The sequence below is a fragment of the Hipposideros armiger genome, unplaced genomic scaffold (assembly GCF_001890085.2).
Source record: "Hipposideros armiger isolate ML-2016 unplaced genomic scaffold, ASM189008v1 scaffold_1010, whole genome shotgun sequence".
NCBI classification, from domain to species: domain Eukaryota; kingdom Metazoa; phylum Chordata; class Mammalia; order Chiroptera; family Hipposideridae; genus Hipposideros; species Hipposideros armiger.
In genome coordinates, this window is record NW_017732360.1 from 402,323 (window position 1) to 426,037 (window position 23,715).

The 23,715-nt window shown below is 40.3% G+C and overlaps 1 protein-coding gene across 1 annotated transcript in view; it reads left to right on the forward strand.

Annotated features, from left to right (window-relative positions):
* The window catches only part of ST6GAL2 (ST6 beta-galactoside alpha-2,6-sialyltransferase 2), a 108,500-nt gene extending 94,050 nt beyond the window's left edge, over positions 1-14,450 (forward strand). The window contains exon 10 of the mRNA XM_019631561.1: positions 14,269-14,450. The gene's annotated coding sequence lies outside the window, so the exon portion shown is untranslated. The remainder of the gene's footprint in view (positions 1-14,268) is intronic.
* The last annotated feature ends 9,265 nt before the right edge of the window (positions 14,451-23,715 follow it).

Sequence of the window (23,715 nt, forward strand, 5' to 3'; positions counted from 1 at the left end):
CACCAATAAGAAAACAAACAACCCAATAAAAAAAGGTGTGTGTGGGGGTGCTAAAAACCTTAATGGACACCTCACTGACAAAGATATACAGATGACAAATAAGCAAATGAAAAGATGCTTCACATCATATTTCATCAGGGAAATGGAAATCGAAACAACAATGAGATACACTACATACCTATCAGAATGATCAAAATCTGGAACACTGACAACACCAAATGCTGACAAGGACGTGAAGCAACAGGAACTCTCATTCTTTGCTGGTGGGAATGCAAAATGGTACAGCCACTTTGAAGGACAGTTTAGCGGTTTCTTACAAACCTAAGCACACTCTTATCATATGATCCAGCAATTGTACTCCTTGGTATTTACCCCCAAGGAACTGAAATTTTATGTCCACACAGAAACCTGCACACAGATGTTTATAGGAGATTTGTTCATAATTGCCAAAATTTGGAAGCAACCAACATATCCTTCAATGGGTCAATAGATAAACAAACTGTGGTTAAAGAAAATGGAACATTACTCCGTGCTAAAAAGAAAGCTATCAAGCCATAAAAAGGCATGGAGGTACCTTAAATGAATATCACTAAGTGAAAGAAGCCAATCGGAAAAGATTATGTCCTATATGATTCCAACTATTTGACATTTTGGAAAAGGCAAAAGCATGAAGACTGCAGAAAGATCAGTGATTGCCTGTAATTGGGGCTGGGAGAGGGATGAATAGGCAGAACACAGAGAAGTTTTAGGGCGGTGAAAATAATTATGGATATATGACATTATGTATACATTTGTCCAAACCCACAGAATGAAGAACACCAAGAGTGAACTCTTATGTAAACTATGGACTTTGGTGATAATGACATGTCAATGTAGGCTCATTGATTATAACAAATGTACCACTCTGGTGGGGAGTGTTAATAATAGGGAAGGCTGTGCATACGTGAGGGTACAGGGGTAAGGGGAAATCCTTATGCCTTCCTCTCAATTTTGCTGTAAATCTAAGACTGCTCTAAAAAAATTTTTAAAAAAACAAGACAGTGGAAAGGTGGGCTCCACCTCTGGATTAAAGGGGTTGCAAAGTGACACTCGCAAAGGGATATGCACCTGGAACGGGAAAGCTTTGTGGCTGTTAAACAACTTACCATACTTGAGTATGGTCCCTTGATTGTTCTTTTACAACTCCATGCCTAAATCACTGTTTTTATTTTCCCACAAATTCATCCAAAATGAACCTAAACTTATCCTCCATGGGAAAAGCAACTAGGTATTCTCACACATGAGTGTCTGCCTTCAACTTACTATCACCAACACCACATTCCAAGGTTTCTTCTGCACCACTGAAGTGAAGTCATGCACTCCACTTCCACACACCCTCTTCCCGTATCATTCTGAGTAAAACCCAGAGTGACTCAAGGGAGATATCACAGGTGAAAGAGAATGAAGGGTCATTGGTTTTTAAAGGCACCTGGGGACAGAGTTATGAGCAGATATGTGATTCATGAAAGTTCCAAGTAAGCCCTTGAAATCTTCCTGCTTCACTGCTTTGATGAAAATAGTTGGCAGGATCTTCCCAGAAGATCCTGAGAATTAAAGTGGCTGCTTGGAGCGCTCTTAAGAACCGCACTCTGGTGTGTCAGGCTGAGGTCACTGGTGGCAGATATCCTGAACTTCACTCAATAGCTGTTCCTACAGTTTGTGTAAGCCATGATTTGCCTACATTAAAACCGCCAACTAAACCCTTGAATATATAGAGTGGCTTTTGTTTTCCTGCCTGAAGCCTGACAGATCCCACTTTTGTTGTCAGAAGATTGTTTCTCAGATCTGAGCCATTTTGGTGGTAGTGATGATGTATCACCTGTGAAAAAGCAGATGTTCACATTCCAAGGTATATTGTGGCATAGTCTTTAGTTCTCAGTTGTAGTTGCCTGGAATCCAGTGCTAAAGATGACCAATTTGGGGGGATTTGCTTCATAGAATGTGATGATGGAAATGAGTTCAAGGACTGAGGAATTTAATAGCTATTTCTCACTGCACTGGAGATTTTGGAAAAGAAGATAAGCTCAGACCTGTAAGTTCTCATCCCCCAGGCATGCACAGGCAAGGGGAGCTTCTGTGAGTGTCCTACAGAAATCCCTCATTTCTCATAGCTAAGTAGCCAAAACCTAGAAAACCAAACTGAAAGGTGAATCCTGAATGTGGCTGAATTACAATACAAATTGAAATCACAGCCCTGCCATGTCAGTTATGTAGTTAGGGTTTAGAGCAAGAAAGAAGGAGTCTCTGAGATTAGAATGGGATCATTAGGGAAGAGTTCTACGATTCTGAGGAATCCCATATCCCAGCAATCCTGCCCCGGCCCAGCCTGAGTAGCTGAGTAGCCCGTTACCTTAAGACCACGTGATAACCTGGCAGTTGCCTTGCAGGGAGATGCTGATCCTTCCACAGACACACGATCCCCACCCACCTCTCAATGCTTCCACATGGATACTTCGAGTCTGTAACAGTTATGGATTTAGTGCAGACCACAGCAGGATGAGCACAAAGTATGATCTCAAAGGAGGTTCTATATGTATTAAAATAATTGCAAACGTTTTGCTGGTTTATATTAAATGAAACCTGAGGTATGTATGGAAATAGATTACACTGTTTCAAGCTGTTTCCCCAGTTATCCATAAGGCTGCCAGATGTAAGTGGATCCCCTCGTGAGAGGAGGCTCTATAGCAGATCCAAGCTGCTGGTCAAGATGCTCGACACAGGAGCCACATATCCCAGCAGATTCACTGTGGTCTTTAGCAGGCCTTGACAGGAGATCACATGTCATGGTCCCTTAGAATTTTGGAACAAAATCATGATTTCTTGTTTTGATAACTCCTCTCCTTTAAAACAAATATAGCTCCTGACTTACTATTGGGCCCTGGTAGCGCTTATGTGACCCAAGACACACATTAGGAGCTGGGTGTTCTCTGAGTTACTGAGTTACAGAGCTGGGCACAAGCAGCTGCTGTCCATCATCAAGCGGAACTGGTATGTGGTAAATTGAGTTCTGGCAAGTTCTAAAGGCAAAAGTATGTTGCTTGAACAAGCAGCTCAAACTCTGGTGCACCTTCTCCTACACTAACCCATTTCCTTAACCCACACTGATAGCCCAATAGGGGGCTCCAGGGACGAGTTAACAGGACCAAACCATGTGGGTCATGTTTTCAGATGGTTCCATGTGTTATGCTGGCACACTCTAAAGTGGGCAGCTGTGGCACTACAGCCTCACCTGGGAGTGACCTCAGGTCAATGTGGGGCTTGTTCACTATGCCAGCAAGCAGAGATGCCCAGGGTGAGAAACTACACTGATGCAAGGTCATGGCTAATGGTTGCACAGGATGTTCATGGACTTGGAACAAATGAGAATGAACGATCAGTGACAAGTTGCTCTGGGGGGGGGGGAAAGCACTTGAATGGACTTTCTGAAGTCACATAATGCGAGGATATTGGTCCCTTGAGAATTCTCCCCAAACAGCAACTACCATGGAGGTGGCTGTCACTAAACAAAAGGATTAGACAGCCCATCTGAGGGTGTCAGTCACTTCTCCTGCCACCTTCTTAAAACCCGCCCAATAAGCTTGTGAGCCAGTGACCATACAGGCAGGTTTGGTGGTCAAGTGTCCGCCCAACAACAAGGGTTACCACACCAAGGCAACAACCTCTGCTGAGTGCTGAAGCTTTCACCAGCAGAGGGCAGCACCTGCCTCTCTGATTTAGCAACATCCTTCTCGTGGCCATTGAACCACCTGGTGAAATGCATTGGACCCCCATCATGGAGTGGGAAGGGATGTATGCTACTTCACTGGAACCTTCACTTATACCAAATGTGGATTTGCATTCCTTGCCTGCAATACTTCTGCCAGTGCCTCTACCCATGAATTTGTAAAGGTGTCATCCACTGTCATACCATTACACAGAGCAAGGCTTCTGACCAGGTAACTCACTTTATAGTGCAGGAAGTGTGCCAATGAGCTTACACTCATAGAATCCACTGGCTTTACCACATACTCTGTCGCTACAATTATAGCGTCAGCATGGTAACAGCAATATGGCATACATTCTGACCAGCAACCCATGTATGTTGTCATTTTGCCCAAAGCTAGACATGGATCGAGGAACCCTTCATAAAACACTAGTAAAATACTGGTTCCCCCTTTTCATCTCACTGACCTTGGGCTTTAGTCATGTGATTCATTTAGGCCATGGATCATGAATCATTTAGGCAATGGAACATGAATACATGTGCACATGCCCAAGATAGGCATTTTTTCCAACCTTATTTCTTTGGCGATTAAAGCCATTTTGCTTTTAAAGGCCAGACCAAACTTCAAGTTCTAATAACTAAAAAATTATTCTTCTATCTAAAACAAGCCTACATTATTTCCCAAATTTGCCTTTCGATGTGATATTCCCTCCTTAGGTTAGGGTCCTGGCAGTGATCCTGGCACATCCCTGAACCAGTACCTTGTCTATGTTTCTCCCCGCCCCCAGACACCTTAGAGGAGTCTCTAAGTGTATAATCTTCCAAGATTCAGTGCTAAAGCATTTATTGAGCTCAATGAAATGTTTATCAAAAATGTTAGAGGTGCTAATGGGACGTGAATACAGGATCAAGCCTTGACGTTTGGATTTATCTCTTGCTGGCTTGAGGCAGTAGATAGGGGCTTTAGGAAGATGGATAGTTCGGTGTGCAGCCAGAGCTCTCAGAGGAGTTAACAGGACAGTGACCATGTCAACTAACAACATTTGGAATTTAAAGAGTTCTTGAACCCATATGTCAAGTGAATCATTCCTTTCCCAGAGGAGAGGGCTGATAGTTTACTAAGTCCCCTCAGCTTTGTTTGTGGGCAGTACAACAAAGTTTGGGTGTAGAGGAATACCAGAATGCATGTGAGAGCCTTTGCAGGGGGAAAAAACCTCCTCTTCTGAATCCTCACCCCAAAAAGAAAACAAACAAAAATGAAACCCCATAGCTCTAGGGAGACCAAAATATCCTCCTTTGATACTTTGCAGCCTATCCAAAGGTAATGAAAACAAGCTTCTCTTTTCTGGTTAGATGCACTCCAAAATCCAGGTTTGTCTCTTCTCCAGGTCGGGGGGAAAAAAATTACTCAAAGACTAAGACATGTGTTTCAGTCTTCATTTGTCATATGCTGCTCCCTAGGGGAAGAAACCGCTCTCTGCTGTGTGGCGGAGAGTTCATGGGTACTCAGGGCTGTGGGAAGTAAGAGCCAACATGCAGTTTCACATGTTTGAGTATAACAAGTAGGACAGTAATATATGCATGGATTGGGGAGAATTCTGCGGCAGTAGAAGGATGTGCTACTGGGGCTAGAAGGTAGTCAAACACAGATTTCAGTTGAGTGAGTGTAAAGTTACTGTGCATGAGAAATTTTCCAAGGACCTTGACACAGAGCACACAACTAGACTTCATTTCCCAGCCTCCCTTGCAATTGCAGGGCTGAGTTTGGCCAACGGGATATGAGCAAGCGGAGTCCACCACATCCCAGCCTGGCCATCACAAGCACTGCTTTATCTTCCTCCCCCTTCTACATCTGAACGGAGAAGGCCTGTGATCTCAGGAAGCCACATGTTGAAAACAGCAGGGCTTTTAGCAGCCTGAGATCCACAATGATAGTGTTAAGCCAAGACAAAATACCTGGTAAAATTGTTGCCAGATAGAAAGTAGACCCTGTGACCCTGTGGAAAGTGGTGGGAAAGATCTAGAGCACTGGTGTGGGCTGTTTGCTCCTCACTGCTCATAGCAATGTGTTGCAAGAAAGAGATAAATTTAGAAAAGTTTGGCCAGTTTGCAAAATCAAAGGGAGCAGAGAATGTGTATAAATTTAAGTCCTCATAGGGTTAAAAACAGTTGACAATATCTAGACTCCAAATGTTTAGGGAGAAAAGAAAAAAGCTGTGAAAGGCTTTGAGCAATATTGATTCACTAAGTGTTCTCAGTTAAACAAAGTGACATCCCTGTGGCAAGTATCACATCAAGAATGTGGTCTTCTCCTCAAGCAATTGTTTCCAACAGCTTTAGAATAGCTGCCATTCCATTGAATGAGGTGGTGTCCATGAAGAAAAACATGCAGGCTTAAAAATTACATCTACAAAGTGTCCTTGGGCTTCTGACACATTGAATAGAGTCAACTCATATTGATTGGAGGAAATGCTACCAAGGTGTGAGAGAATTACCCTGCCAAAGAGGGTAGACCAGGGCCCGGCAAACTGCGGCTCGCAAGCCACATGTGGCTCTCTGGGTACATTCCATCTCAAAAGTTTGCTGAACCCTGAAAGAGCCAATCCTGTCCCTCACAACAATTTAAAAATTATTTGAGAGCCATAAAACAAATGAAATCACCATTATATGAATAATGTCCTTTAAAATTTTTATAAATGAAACCATGATAGTTTTATGTTTATTTTCAGTTGTACTTCAGAGCCACATGCACGTACCCAAAGAGCCGCATGTTGCTCGTGAGCCGCAGTTTGCTGAATCCTGGTAGCTCTTCCGTCTCAAAGGTTTGCCGACCCCTGAACTAGACACACACACACACACACACACACACCATATAAAATCCTGTGATTCTTATTGCAATCTTGGCCCCCCCAGATTGCACAAACAGAAAGTCGGCCATGAAAATTGACAGTCCTGCTGTCAGGGGATCAGAACACTCCACCCCAATATATGCCACTTTGGCATAAGGATTATTTGAGCTGAAGGCAATTAAGGATCAGCAAATGCAGAAAAAGCTCTCTATCTTTCCCCTATCTGTTTAAAAGCAGAGTTAAATTTCTATTTGTGAAGGTGTTTCCCCTCCCCTCTTCTGTACAAGGGGGAGAATAACCATCACAGCTGGAGAACAGAAGGTCGGCAACAAGTTAGGATTGCATAACCAACTTTACCAAATAATCCTCATCTTCCATTAGTTTTCTCCATATATTCACCTTCCCACAATTCCCACCCCTAAGAACCCAAATCTCTTTCCTTTGTCTTGTCACTTTTCCAGAATTTGTCATTCTTTGTTAAAGTGTTATATAAGCCCCTAAATCTAACTGCTTCTTTGAGTCTTCTTTTCTATGAATTCTCTTATATGTGTACGTAATAAACCTTTTCTCCTGTTAACCTCTCTTGTGTCAGCTTAATTTGCAGAGCCCTGGTCACTGAAAGTAAGAGAATAGAGAAAATGGGGTATTTTCCCCTCCACTCACTGTCTAATATTCTAAAGTTCCCTTCCATTTAAAACACATGAAAAAATGAACAAGAAAAATACCCCCAGAGAGCAAAATCGCAGAAATCAATGGACAGGGAGGGCAATTCCTTCTAGACTAGAGGGATCCATTCAAGGAACTGTGCCACATGCCAGGGCAGAGGAGATTTGCAATGCCTATCTGAAAAGACTTCATCATTGCAATGACTGCTGCATGTGTCAAACTTTCCTTTTTCACATGGGACACTTTTGTTGTAGTTGTCTTGTCACTACTTCAGCATTAAGAGTGAAAGTGTGGTAGAGGTGGGGGGTGGTTAGGAGTGGTAGGAAGCTGATAACTGCCTCTTAATTTGTCAAACCATATTGAACTACATTCATACATATTGGAGTAGGCTGCACATAACAGAGAACTTGGACTTTAAGCTTAATGCTGTAGCTGGATAGGACTTCAATTGTCTCTGCTGGGGGGGGAGCAGGTGTGCTCTATTGAAGGATAATGATATGAATGAATATTGGGGGAGTGGACTGAACAGAGACTGCTGGATTCACATCAAACTTGTTCTATCTTGGCTTTTGGTTACTCAGCTAGAGAGTCCAGTTTCCTTCACAACTGGGTGGGGCAATATATCTGAGTTCCAGCCATGGAATGTGACTAGAAGTGATGAGTACCATTTCCTGACCTGGCCCATAAGCACTTCTCATGTGCGATGCTCCAGGCTCTTTCCTCTTCCCCAGCTGGTTAGAGATGACAACGTCAAGTTTGAAAGTTGGTGGCAGAGCCTCACTCAACCTGGGTCCCTCAATGACTGCATGGAGCCAAGCTCCCCAGTGACCTGAACTACTCAGAACCAGAACATGAACAAGAAACATGATGAAGAAATAAACTCAGGTAGTTTTGAGACATTGTTTAAAGGGGTTGATTGCTTTTATCCCAACTAACATTACTCTAAATAACACATTGATTGACTCTTTATGATTCCTTAGACCACTAATCAAAGTTAAACTTGAGTATGCAGTCAATTACAATTTTACTGATTCTTGGAAGGCCTCCCTCTGCCTCCAAATAGCCCCTTGTGTTCTAGTGCCTAAAATTGCTCCGTTGGAGATACTTTCTTCAGTTTAGTATCTCTTTGATGTTGGCCAAAGCAGTTAACGTCTCTGAGTCTCAAAGCCCTAACTTGTAATGTGGGGATAGTCACTGAACTACTTCACATAGATAACCTCTGAGCAATGAGTGAGATAATATCTAGCCTGTCTTTAGCACAGTGCCTGACACAATGTAGGTGTTCAGTAAATGCTCATATTAATTGTTATTATTTTTATCTTAAAGAGACACATGTTCATGTGAAAATCCCCTTAGTCTGAATTGGGAGGGGCAAATATCTTCAAGAGGTAAAATGAGGGTGTAACCCCCTCTGCCCGAATGGAGTGACAATACTAGCCATTAGCCTGGGACAGGTGAGGTTTGGGTAAAGAAGTGGGCCAGGAGCTGAACCTGTGATTTCCAAGGCGGTCTGGGAACACCACAAATGAAGGGCACTTGTGTCAGGATTTCATTGCAGACCAGACCAGGTGTGAGGCAGTGGTCACTCCTGACAGCTTATCTTCACATAAAACAAACATCTGGAAGCTAAGGAATCAAGGAAACTAAGTTTTTGAAATAAACAGAGCCTTAAAGGAGTAAGGGAGAGAAAGCCAGTTAGAAAAGTAAAAACTAAGCTGAAGGAACCTAGAGAATCAGAAGCTAATCTCTTGGGACAAGACCAAAGTAGTTTCAATTAACGGGTGTCAGGGAGACAGTTCAAGTTTTTCATAACGTAGCTTTCAGGCCACCCATATCACGGTGTAGGTTCCTAGGCCACCTTCCTAGACCTCCTGAATCACACTCTCTGGAGGTGGAGCCTAGGAATCAGTATTGTTTAAAAGGCACCATGTGATCCTTATCACTACCACTCGTGAGTTACTTGTCTATCCCACAGGAGATGCTCAGTAAGTGTTGATTTTCTTTCTCCACGCTTCTAAAAGCCACTTAAAAAATCCTTGCACCTGGAGAATTATCTCTCAGCTCCTACAAAGCTGCATATCAGAAAGAAATTAAAACTGAATCCTTCATTTGCATGTAAATTCTTCTGCCCGGATTTTGTTTCCAAATGATCTGTGTTCAAACAGTTATCTCTTTTCTTTTATGTAACCTCAACCTGTAAATAATCTTGGAAAATCTACGGTCCTAGCATCCTGAGGGTCTTATTCACATGTATGTGTGTGTATGTCTATGTGTGTTTTATTGACTTTGTATCTTCAGCACCCAGCACACAAAAGGGTCCACAAAGAATGCTTATTGTAGTGTGTTGGATTTTAAATTAAGATTCAAACTAGAATCTTGGCTTAGTTTATTGGTAAAATTCTATTCACATCATTTATCAGAAGTTCTATCAGAATAGTTTAGCAGCTTTATTCTTTGTAATGAAATAGCATTGTTCTTGGTGTTCTTTCCATGCATTTCATTAATCACTATGACTCAGTAATATATAATTATAAGGCCAAGCTTTGGATTCATAAAAGCACTGACTGCATATATGTGTGTCTATTAAGAAATGCCACAATTTCTGACAGTAGGTGATAAACTATTAAAATTGTGAAGGCATTATTTACTGTTGTTAATGAGATATGTCCCAATTAAGACTATTGGCCTTAAATTCATTTTTGATCATTTCTCTCTGACTCTACTCTTAAAATTTTTGAGTAAAATACTGGTTTTCATCACTCAAAATGGAGAGGGAAAATATCAGAAAAGAAAAGGGAAATAATTTTAGCATTGAACAAACCAAAATAATTTAAGTGGTTTATTGTGTGATGTATTCATACAAAAAAAAAAGGTATTCAGCATTCAGCATGTACTATGTACCAGGCACTATTCTAGCTGGGGCATTCAAAGAAGAGAAACACAAAGTCTCTATTTTGGGGAGATCTTACAGGACATGTATAAATATGTGTAAACAAATAGTGTTCAATACCGTGGATCCAGGGAAAGTGGTAGCACACAGTACATAATAGCACTCTGAAGAGTGACATGCTCTGTTAACTACCCGGGGTCAATTAAGAGAAGAGGCAAGCTGGTAGATAGAAAGCTCTGGCCCCTGCTCTTAGGGAGCGTCCTGTCTGGAGGACAGGGGCATTGTGACACCGTAGGCGTTTAAATCCATAGGAAAGCACAGTTGGTGCATGTCACAATGCACAGGGGGCACAAAGTGGAAAGCCGAGCCATGACTGCTCAGCAGCCAGCTGTCTGCCTTCGCTTCATCACAGGTGGCTTCCCTTAGCCCTAGGATGAGTGCCCTGAAAGGATGCCTGACCTTTAGAAGCTTATAGTCCAATTGAATAACAAAACAAAAAAAATGTCCAATTAGAGAGCATGTAGGGACCAAACTGCAGTGATTCTGAGTTTATTGTCTGGATCCTGGCAACCTAGTCTACTTCCACTCCAACACTAGGAGCGTGTCAGCTGGAAAATTGCTTAAGCTCCCTTGGTTTCCTTTTCTGTAAAGTCAGGCTGTACTAATAGAACCAACCTTTCGGGCTATTGTGTTCAATGCATGAACCTGGGGAAAGTGACCAGCACACAGTGCGTGCCCAACAAGTGAGCCATTCTGCTCATTTCTCTCTTGACCAGAGCCCACAGGAGAAACGTGTGCCAGCCAACACTCGTAAGAAAATAGTTTTCTGAACAGTGCTCACTTCATGTTGCCGAGGAAAGATGGTGGTTTTCAAGAAGAGTAGAGAGCCATGACTGTACATGGAAGGCATCCTCCCCTTTTTATTGGGAGCAGGGCTGTCAGGGCTGGGGGGGTTGCGCCTCCACAGGTGCGGGCTGGCTGTCATTAGGCTATCTTCTCTGGGATTAGTGACAAAGGTACAGCCCACAGGATGGTTTATTTTTTCTCAAATGAAAGACTCCTAATGCTTTCCCATGAAAACTGTTCTGCAGTAGCAACCCAGTTGAATGAAAGGCATTTCAGGGCTTAATTGAAATAGAAAATAGGTTTGCCACAGTAATTAACCAAAAAAGAGAAGAGACATCTTAGAAGAGAGATTCAAATTACCCAGTGCTGAAGTTAATTGGAATGCTTATTTGCTTTTTTCCCTAGAGGTTATGTTGATCTGGCAAATTAGTAGTGTTCCTCAGCTCATTGGTACCCCTTACTGAGAAATCCTGCTGCAAAATAAAATGAGGTGACTACAGAAGACTACAATATTGCCTTCCTCTGAGCTTTCCTAGGGGTTATCTGGCTTATTCACACTTCTCTTTCTCAGCTTGATGATCCCTGATTATTTATCCATGGATTCCTGAGAAGAGAAAAAGGAAGACAAGAGGGTCAATTTTCATACCATGAGCACGAAAGGCCAGGAGCCTATATCCTAAGAAATGGTCATAAATAGTAAAGAAAACAGCCAGCGAAGAAGGGTGAGAAAGACCCAGGACACCCAATTGCTACAATCATAGTATCCCAAAGAAATTCAACTCTATCTCTGGGAAACCTGACTGCCTTTCCACCAAGCTCTCCTTCATTCACCCGTGGATTCACTTGTCAGATATTGAAGGACATCAACTATGTTTTAGGCACTCTACCACACTTTGAGGCTACAGGCATAAATTCAACAATCACTGTTTCTTTGGGGTTAGGTATTTCCCAGCTCTAGTCTTCTACAAATCTGTTCACCTCTCTTAGAAGCCCACTTAGAATTTCGATATTTATTATTCCTTGGGTAATGATTTTTTAGGTTAATATCTCCTTTTGTTTTTTGTGGATCTACTTAACAGATATTTCAAACACTAAGTTGAATAACTTTTTAGGGAATCATATCCAATCTCATAGCTTGAAATAGTATCTAAATACCAACAACTCCCAAACGGATTCTTCAGCACTTGGATCTAGATCTGTGCATCCAAATGCTTTCTTGACATCTCTACTTGGATGTCTAATTGAGTTCTCAAAGTTAACATGTCCAAACTGAGCTCTCAATCTTTTCCCCAGAAGCCTCCCACAGACCACCATCTTGATAAATGCAATCTACTTTTTTTTTTTTTTTGCCTCACATCAGAACCACAAAGTCATCCTGGACTGTTCTCTTTCTCTCACAGCCCATGTCTAATCCATTAGCAATGTTGGTGGTCTTCTACCATTGTTAGATCCTGAACATCATCAGTAGTCTAAGCCACCATCCTCTCTTCTGATGAATGTTTCAGGAGATTTCTAACTGATCTCAATGCTTTCTTTCTTGCTTCCCTTCTGTTTAACAACTTGAACAATAAAATTGTTCTAAACCTGGTACAGTTGATAAGCATTCAATCCATGTTTGCTTATTCAATAAAGAATGTTGGCAATCTCTCATAATTGAGCAGACAACATGTGTTTCGTGTGGCTTTGGTATATTGGTACTACTTGTTGGATGGTTTCTTTCCTGAACTTTGATATAGGATGCTCAAAAGCAACAAATCACACCATGCTTTGTGCTCAAATACTGCAGAGACCAACTACTGCATTTATTAACTGTATCAATTGTATCCCTTCCTTAAATGATGGGTTCACTCCCTCAAAAGAAGATGGTTCCATGCAGTGGCCAACACCCATTTTACAGAACATGAAGGCTGCTGCATACTGCTACCTCAGCCTGTAACTCATGCACTCTGGCATGGACACCCCAGCTTTGACCCCCACAGTATCAATTTTCACATCTGCTGCTGCTGCCAACTGTGGACTGACAGGGAGCATTTCCTGCCTGTTTTCTGGCTCACTGATCCTCCCATTTGATTTTCAATCCCAATAGAAATCTTCTGCTGCTTACTGCCTGCCAGTCTTTTGTCCCCTGCCTCCGTGCTGTATGTTTTTGAGTGCTGTCATTATCACCTAATTCAGCGGATAAATTTCAGGAGAGACTTGAGATGAACATACAATCCTAATGAAACTACAATGTGTTTTTATTGCTGCCATTACCTTCATAGCAACAACGAACAGTTTTTAAGAGATTAACAAGTGATATTGAGAATTTAGGAAAGTTAATAAATATGTATGATTTGCTTTTTGTTTAAATATACAGCTTATAGGACTAAAGCTTGGCTACTTTATATAAGGACACAAAAGAAAAAGAAATAAATCATTTACAAACTTCCCAGGAGGCAATTCACACGATTTTTTTCTGACAACATTATTTCTTCAAGTAAAGGGTTGATGTTTAAATTACACTTTGATACTTTTTGTAAAATGCAAACCCTTAAAATCTACTGTATAATAAAAAAATAGTAATAGATTTCTAAGAAGGCATATTTCAATATATACATATGTTACTATTCATCCATATTTATTCAATGCACATTGGAGAATGGAAGCAGAGTTTGCTACCCCAAAATATGATTTATTAGGGATGTTGATTACTTTTTAATTAAATTCATTAGGGTGACATTGGTTAGTAAAATTATATAGATTTCAAGTGTACATTTCTATAACACATCATCTATATATTGCATTGTATATTCACCACCCAGAGTCAATTCTCCTTCCATCATTTTAAGTTTGCCATTTTAGGGAAACAAAAGACTCAGGAAAAACCACCGACCTCTCTTACAATTGCCTAAAAGAATTTAGAGGACTTGTTCCAGGGAGGGAGCTATTCTCACAGATAACTATATTTTAATATGAACTAAGTGTGTGATGGACAGGGAGAAATCTAGCAGGGTTCCTTTTATCAAAGTCCTCTCTGTGATCCATGGTTAAAGATGGCCCAGAAAACATTTGTTTACCAAACATTTGCTTTTCCATCTCCATGTGTATTGCCTCCCTTCCCTTTGAAGTTCAAACCCAACCCTCCACTTTCTCCTCAGCTCAAGGTGGCATATAAGCACTCAAGGGCCTGACTGGTCCTGGGGACCCATATTTTTATGGAACCCTCCTATGTACATGTGTAATTAAACTTGGTTATTTCCTCAAGTTAATCTGTTTCATGTCAATTTAATTCTTAGGCCTAGTGAAAACTCTTCAATAAGACACAGCTCACTCTCAAACCTCCAACAACATCTGACAACAGTCCAGGACAGCAAGAAGGCTACATATAGGAAGACTCGAGAGAGTGTGTAAATAAGTGACGGAAATTCACCTATACCACCCACCAGGTGTATGAGGGGTGTGGAGGTAGCAGGAACCTCTTAAGAATCAGAGTAGAGTGGGTTTCTGCCCTATATAACCTCTGAAAAAATAGAAACAAACCCCAAGCAATCCCAAGGAGTAGGAATAAACACGCTTTTAGCAAAAGATTCAATTAGTATCTAGAGCAATTTACACATAGTAAATTTGGCACTGATGAAATGATACACTGCAGCATCCCATGCAGCCATTTCAGGACTATGAAAAATTTTAAATTATGGTGAGAATACAGGCTCTGAGGAGGAACTGCCTAAAATGTCTCAGCAGGCTGTTCAGTGCTCCCACTGATTTTCAACACTTGCACATATAGTAAGCTCCGAGTTAGGTCTCCTTCAATCTGCTTTCAATTCCTCAATCAACAGTGATGGAAATTGAATTGTACTTGTTTTTCTTTTCTGTAGAGCTCATCCCAGAGTCTAATCGAACCAGACAGTAAATGGATAAACTACATGGTTTCTGCAGAAACCTAAGAAATACATGGGAAACACAGGAAGTCTGAGCTTCACTGTTGCCCTTATCAACAGCTTGTAGTGACCTTGAGAAAGTTGCTCTTTCTGCAGTCTCTAACTTCTCTGTTAATTGAAAACGACAATTTTAATCTATGTCCCTGGAGAGTGGAGCAGAGGAAAAGCTCAAAATATCCTGAATGTCACTGTCTATGACACCCCAGGCAGTGAAGTCCATGTGCTATATAGGGCATGAATGATTTTTTTAAAAAAGGGGGGAAAAAGGAGAACTTTTAAAATCTGGAAGTTTAGCATACCGTGTAGAGGACTTTGGCACAAGATGGCATTCTCTGAGTATCCACACTCAGCTATTCGATTTGGTTTGGATGAAGTTCATTGAAAACACATATGAACAAGCACTTGGGGTCCACAGGTGTGTGGATTTTGTGTCAATCAGATCCTAGTAGAAAATGAATGTTGCACTCAAATTGTATCATTGAAGAAGTTTAATAAAATGATCATTTGTAAATATGTGGGCATGGAGTTGAGGATCTCACAGCACCAGCGGTACCTCTGGAACTGAAGGAACAATGAAGCTAATAAGGGGGCTGCAGGAGAGAAACTGTGACCTGATCCAGGGTCACAGTCCAGCCAGAGGTGACCCCAGAGAGAGGAACAGGAAAAATAAATGCCCCAACCTCCTTCTCCTCTCCCGTCTCCTACCACTGGTCCCCGTTGGTCCAAGTCAACAGGAGGTAGAAGGCAAGAAAACCCAGATGCCAGGCATACAGGTCAGCCTCCTGGGGCAAGAGAGTCAGGGCAGGGAGGAGGGTTCCGGAGCCAGCACCCGCTGTGGAGGGCCCCTCGTGTAGTTAGACACAAGTCTTGGAGTTGGACTGCTCAGAACTAATCCTGGCTCCTCCACTCGTAAGAGCTGTGTGAGTTATGCAAACTTTCTGTAAACTGCCAATAATAATATTATAGAGGGAGCCAAAAATAATTGAACATTTTCAAAAATGGTTCCTCAGCAACTAGGCGAGAGGAAGGAGGTGAAGCTGCTGGCAGATGCCCTTGGTTTAAGCTTCTTGTCAACTAAACAAATGGATGAAAAGACTAATGACATCTGCTAGGAGGAAGAGACTATTTATTGAATACCATCAACAGGATGGCCAGCCTAATAAATAATGTTTAGTAAATAATCCAGAGCCTATGAAGCAAGACTTTTCAGAGAGAATGTCACATAAGCCGAACAACTCTCTGGGGTATAACTTTGGGGTATTTTTTCATTTAAATCCTCCCTGCTGTGTGGATCCCCACAGAACTTCACTTGGAGCCCATCTATTTTTTGTGCAGAGAGTGCAGGTCTGATGCAGGAAGAAAGTCCCTAGTGGAAAGTAAGAGAGGCGACCAGCACACAGTTGCAGGAGGCGCTCACTCTGTGTCATGCAAATGTCCGTGGATACCCTGGACTGAGGCCTCCTTCCATTTCAGTAGATGACCTTCATAGGGGTTATATCAAGCCTGTGTTCTGGTCCCCTGCTATTCCATGTGTGCTGGGAGGAGCAATGCCACCTTCATTTACAAATTCTCAGGCCCCATCTCAGACCCACTGAATCATCACCTGCATTTTAACAACATTGTTAGGTGAGAGGGTGGATATTAAAGTTTGAGATGCTCTGCTCTGATTCTCTGCAACCTTCTGTGGTGTGTGGTAGTTAATGCTTGATATGGCAGCCACAGTTTGGTTCCTCATCATCCCAAAACCGGGCAGGGAGTTGATATACAGTGCAAGGTACATATACAATTGTTTTTGACAATTTTCATATGTGAAATGGTTTCTGAGAGATAGATTTTTAAAGTGCTCAGTTCCTTTCATATTTTGGTGTACCGAATGCACAGGGTTCTTGAGAGTAAGTGAATAAACAGATGGTATGGTACCTGGTGCTTAGAAATCATTTAGTAAGCTTTACCTCTTACATAGGTGAGCTTTATGTAGGAAGGAGAAAAGCAAACTGAATAATATGTTCCATTGATTTGAGGGAATACATTGAGAAAATGTAACTATTAAGTGTTCTTGACTCCAAAATCAAAGCTTAACACCCTACTTCCATGTTGACAGGCAGATAAATATACTTTAAAAACCATGACGCAAATGAACCAAGCACAGTTAAGGAAGATGCAACACAAATGGCCAAGCTTCATAATTTATACACCTGTAGTTGAGAATTATTGATATACAAAGGGGACCTGTTGTATGCCAGGGTGGATTTGCCCATCAGTCTGTATCAGATTGAAAATTTGTGAAGGGAGATTTTTATGCCAGTTCTTGGTTATTGACATTCTTCTAGGCATTGGAATAGAGGATTTTTCAGCTTTCTCTACAGAAAAGCCATCTATGACCTCAGGAAAAAAATATACTTCTTCAAGTTTGGCAGTAGCCAAGCAAAACAAATGGCAAGTTGTTATTTTAAAATCAAAGTCAACCTGTTTCTATTGTATTGTGAATTTATTATATGTGGTCTCTTATGACTGTGGCATTTACAGAGGATGAAAACTGTTGTGTCTGATTTATTTATAATTGCGTTCAGCAAGTTAAGCCAGGGTAGAGCTAATGTTCATGAACACACTGTTTTACAATTCTTCACAATCAAATTTTTAATCCAAGTTCCTGGATCTATAATTAGCAGCTCAGACAACTTCTTCCACGGACACCTTAGAAGGTTTTCCTCCGAGAATTCCGAGGTTCAGTCAGGGTAATGCATGTTGACCATCTTATGATTATAAGACCTATTAGGTCACTCAAACTATGTTAGCAGCTTCATAATGTCAAGGTTGAAGCTGATAAACATTGTTGAAACTGTGAGTTGCTGAGAGAATGAGAAACATTTGAAATACCAGTTTGTGAACTTCAACATTGAAATTAATTGCATGTGGAAACAAACAAACAAACAAACCCTGGATTTTCAGAAAATTGGATTGAAAAAAATCACATTGTGGATTACCATTGAATTCTTCTCCCAGCTCTGAAGGGTCACAATGCCACCAGTGATCAAGGACTTCAAGTCCACAGCAGAGAAGTGGTAACTCACGTACTCAGGTAACAAAGGGGCATTTTAGACAGCAAGGCCTTTTCAAGGAACATGGCTTTGATAGCATATGAGATATGCTCAATTCATTATGTTACTATTATATTCAGAGAAAACTTTTCTAAGAAAGGTGCAAGATAGCTTTACGAAATGAAAATCAGAACAAAGAGTAGGAGGGTAGGGTGAGGTTGGGGGAAGGTATTACATCATAGCTAGTTTCTGACAAAGCTTCACTAGTTTGCAATAAACTTAAAAGAAGATAATGAAATACACAGGCTGGTGGTAAGGTTTGAAGTACAGTTATGAACAAATTGATTTAAATTCCTGTGGGACTTCACATCAAGCTGTCTCACAGGTAGGTACACGTATTGCTATGGTGTTAGATTTAAAAAGAAAAAAAAAAGGACAGTGATGTTGACAGGAGGTGGCAAAAAGAGTTTTAAAAAAGTGCAAGCAATGAAGGCTAGGATGGAGTAAAGAAATCATTTCCAGTTTTGATCCCTTGTACAAGACCATGGGTATCTTCACAGCACTGTAGGAATCTTAGCATGAGCTCGACCTGCCTCCCACAAATGGACATGTAATGCTAGCCTTTGCTTAGAAAGGGAAGCTGCACTTCTTAGTTCCCTATTGTCTACTATATGCTCACTTGATTCTCACATTAATGCCAAGGGTCAGCTGTTATCTCCTCAGTTTCCAAAGAAGGAAGCAAGCCCAGAATCAGTAAGTAACTTAGATAAGGTGGTGTGGCTGGCTAGTGGCAGGTCTGAGGAGTGACTCTTTCCTTCTTTGATACCAGAGCCCTCCCTTTTCCCATAATGCCATCTGGGCTGGGAAAGGGGCCCCAAGTGTGAACTGTGGGAGTTGAGTAACCCTAACAAATTTTTTAAATCACCTGAGCTCAAAAAAGGAAATCTATTACTAGATAAATGATAACCAACTTACTGAAAAACGTCTTTCTTTGTGCAGAGAGAATGATGTGACCACTGCAATATTATTGTTTTTCCTTTATGTAAGTTAGATAGAACTGAAGAATTACATCTAAAACAGGTGACTACGGAGGGCCATATGTCAAATCCTTGGATTTTTCTAGAAGAACATGCCAATGAGGTGAGCATTTGTCCATCCACACTCTTTGCCCATTTTTAGATAATTATGTATGGACGCACACATAGGCATTGGCCCCCTCCCTCCCGAACTCACTCACATACAGACTGCCATCTTCTCTCACCTCAGCTACCACCACCTCAACTTCACGTATAAACAGGAGTAAAAGGGCACAAGGAAATCAAGGATTATATAACACACCAAATCTACTGAAGTATTCTGACCAAGTCCTTGGCAAGATGCTTAAAAGATGGATGCATGTCAAAATGTTTCATTTCCAATTCAACAGGGGCTCAATTTGGAACTGAGTTGAGAAGTTGCTAACTCTCTTTCCACCAGTGATTTCCCCCACATCCTAAGGTTTTACTTACAAAAAAGCAAGAGCTCACAATTCTTCATAAATAAAATCTGTCTTTTCTTGCCCTACCCTGTGATTTTATACCACCAGGAGACTGACCTTGGTTCTGACATTCCTGGTGCCAGAGCTAAGGCCTCTCAAGCCTTAGAAAAAGTTTTCATTATCTTCAATTAAAATGGCAATCCTCCAGCACTTCTTTTCTCCTCAGTTAGCAGGGCGTTCTAAGTTCAGCACTTACTGATTTCCTTTGTTCAGCTAAAAGATATACATGCCACTTTGACACTAAAGATTTAGTAACAATGCATCTTTTGAGGGAAATTAGTTTTTAAAATTTCTTCCATAGAGGTAGAGACAATTTCAAGAATGTAATTTTTATTTCCATAAGAGAATATGTATTACTTTTCACAGATAATGAGAATAGAATCATTCCAAAATAAATAGACATTTATTTTCTAATTATAAAATTCTTAGAGTTATTCAGAAAGCTTCCCATTATTTATCTCATATGATTTTGTTTGTTCGTGTGAGGACTATATGTTTCCCTGATTTATAGATTTGATTTTTGAATTTGCTAAATATACTATAGAGACAGATCTTATATGCATCATATTAATTTAATTATCTTTTTTCTCTGAGGACCAATTCACTGATACTCACTTTTTCAATAACAAATATGGAAAATATCAGGTAATAAATTTACTTTTCCTTGATTTTTTCCTATTTTCTTAAGTTCTTCCATTACTTGATTTTCTCCAAATCTTAGCCTATTATCAGCCCTATTTTACAATCATGTGATCATGTTTATGTTACCTTAAAAATCCATATTTGCATCTGTCCTATAATGCCTTATCACCAGTCCTGTGACAGTTGTTACAAATGGAAGCCTACTGTACATGGGCCCTGCTCCTTGAGTGTCCTCTGATTCTTTGGTGGCCATCTTGGCAAACCCTAGGGCCTGTGGCTCCCTTAATTCCACATACCCAACAGGATTCCCCCAACCCTCACACTGTGCCAGAATTGTGTTAAAGTGTTTGTGGTTCCCTGTTTAATATCCACACATGCAATCTTCCCCATTAGCCCAAGATAATAAAGAGTTTTCAAATGGGTAAAAGACCTCAGTTCTCTTTCTCCAAAATGGCATTGGAAATTCTCTCACACAGTATTTTAACCAGTCAGAGGACATACATTAAAGTCAGAGGCAGTCTTCTCTCTCGTTGCTTTGTTTTACAAATTCTCCATCAGGAACGATTTTCTTTTTTAAAAAATGTTCTAAATAGCACCTATTACATCTTATGGGGATGGAGGGGGCAGAGAGAGCCTTAACTTTTTTTGCTTTTTTTCCATGTTAGCTTAATTCTCTCTAACTCTCAATACTTCTTGTTGTTTTCATTTATCTATTTTTGATTTTTTTAAAACTAAGATCCCTGTGCTTTCCCTTCATTTCTGGATCCTTCATCACTTATTTTGCCTACAGACAAAGAAACAGGCTCCAAGTTCAGATGGGACCTTGATCAAAATGGCCTGTAATATCATTCCCAACTATTGCAGTCCATCAACCTCAGATGTTTCTGGCATCCATGGCAGGCAGACCACTGGTCCCCCAAAGATGTCCATGTCCTAATCCTTGAAACCTGTGACTATGTCACTTACATGGTAAAAGGGACTTGGCAGGTGTGACTAAGTTAAGGATTATGAGATGAGAAGATGATTCTGGAATATCTGAGTGAGCCCAATGAATCACAAGGGTTCTTAGAAGAGGGAGGCAAGAGGGTTGGAGTCAGGGGAGATATGGAAATAGAAGCAGAGGTTGAAGTGATGCAGACATGAGCCAAGGACTGCAGCCTCCTGAAGCTGGAAAAGGAAAGAAAAGGATTTTCTCCCAGAGCTTTCAGGAGGAACTTAGCCCTGCTGGCACCTTGATTTTAGCCCAGTAAAACCCATTTCAGACTTTGAACTCTAAAAATGGAAGATAGATTTGTGTGGTTTTAAGCCACCAAGTTTGAGGTCATTTGTTACAGCAGCCATGAGAAACTAATGCTCTAATATTCTGCTATTTCTTTATTTACCACCTTACTTTTTTTCATGCTCACTATTATCATTTGCCTTTTAATGTCTGATGTTTGTTAATGTTCTTTATCCCTCATTTTTCCTGCTTATGTTTTGTTGGAAACCTCTAAGTTCTGTGCACAGACATCATCCCCTAAATGCCTTACATTTCCCCTGCCCCTAACTACCTTCTCTGGACTTTGTTCCTACATATCCTTCTAGCAATGTGCATCCTGGAAGGAGACAGAGCTGCTCTGCTCTCATACAGGGGCTCAGCAGCACTTTTGCTTCCTTTTTTAAAAATGATTTGCTCTTTCTAGGCCTCCTTTTGCAAACTTCTTCTGTCTTCTTGAAGTTAATTGATTCTTTTCTTTTCATGTCATCTAAGGAAAGTATATATCCCTCACCTTATATTCCACTTTTCATATAGTGACACTGAGTAATTGATCTTGTCTCCCTTTGGCTTTATTAAAAATAATCACTTTGGTATTTGTTTCCTTGTGGAGAGAGAGAGAGAGAGAGAGAGAGAGAGAGAGAGAGAGAGAGAGAGAGAGAATAATATAAACCCTTTATCTTTTCTTCTAAAATTACATTTTTAGCTGATTAACTTCAAGGAAGAAATGATCCATCTTCTAAGTCTAAACACCTTCTCTGCTACCCAAATATATTCTTCCTGAGGGTGTCTACCTCAACTGATCTACTTTTTACTCTTGCAGAGATATTAGCTGATTCCGTCTTTTAGTTGTTCATCCAGTCTGCCATGTCTTCTACTTAAAATACTAAGGCATACACATATTCTCAGATCATACTTCGAAAATCTTACCTTTCTCTAAGATTCAGAGTCTTCTGAGACTGAACATCTGTTCTCTGTTTATAAAGTTTGGTTTCCCACAAGAGGACGGGGGTTTCCTTGTCAAACTGTCTATGTAATGTGAGCATCAATTGATACATTTTTCAGGAAAATAAGTGGGCAACAAATTTAAAGCCCTTTAAAATCTCAGATCTTCCTTTGATACAGAAATCCATGAAATAAATCTTATAAAATTAAAATTTCTTAGAAATTGATGATAAATTTATTTACTTATGAAATAAATTTATGAAATAATTGGAGACATATGCAAATGTTTATACAAACATATTTATGATGGAATTATCTACATAAAATGTAGTAAATAAAATAACTACACAATAATAAATAAGTGTAACCCTGTAAAATCAAACACTATATGGTAGGATTTGAAAAATCAGATTTCCAAAGGTTACTTAATAACATGAGGAAGTTCTCATGATACGAATCTAAAAACAAAAACAAATGAACAAAAAAAAAACAAGGTATGAAGTGAGTAAATAACGTGAACTCAATTGGGAAAACAACAACAACAACAACACATACACACACACAAATAGAAAATATAAGGAAATACACCAGTGTATTAATAGTATTTATCTCTGCATGATGATTTTAAGGGTGATATCTTAGTCCTAATGTGTTCTGTATTTTCCTACTTCTACACAATAAATATCTATAACTTGATAATCAGAAAAAGAAAAACAAGTCTTTAACTAATGGGCAATATAGCTAGTGGCTAAGAGTATAAACTGTTTGGGGACCTAATCCTGACTCCAAATGAAAATTTACTGTGTAAATTTCCTGCCTCCTACTTAGTCCTGTATGAGAGATGGTTCTAACTGTAAGCTATAGTAGATAGCTATTAGAATGTCAAACCAGCCTCTCCACCCTGCACAGGTGACAGCTACAAGAGCTGCAGTGACCGCCGGGCCACAACTGACCCATCCCAGCAGCAGTGAACATCTGAGCCAAGATAGTCAATTGTCATTCTTCCCTATGAATCATAGAAATGTCCCTGAGAAGATTCTGTCCAGAATGTCTGGTTTTTAATAGATAAAATTGGAAACTATTTGATTATTTCCCTATCCCCTCTTAACTCACCTGGTGTCTTTATTATGTGACATAGGTAAGTCATATTTATCCAGTCTGCACACACAGAGTGGTTTGAAAGTCTAGAAACATGGATACCATTATTTTGTTGCATGTTGTAATATCAATAAACCATGTATTATATATTAATAATATATATCATAAAAACATATTTCATAAATATTCATGAGTTCACATTTCTGGACTTGAAGTCCAACCTGTAGAATGAAATAGAAAAAAGCAGATAGGGAGAACTTGTGATGGCATTTGAGTCCCCAGGTCCA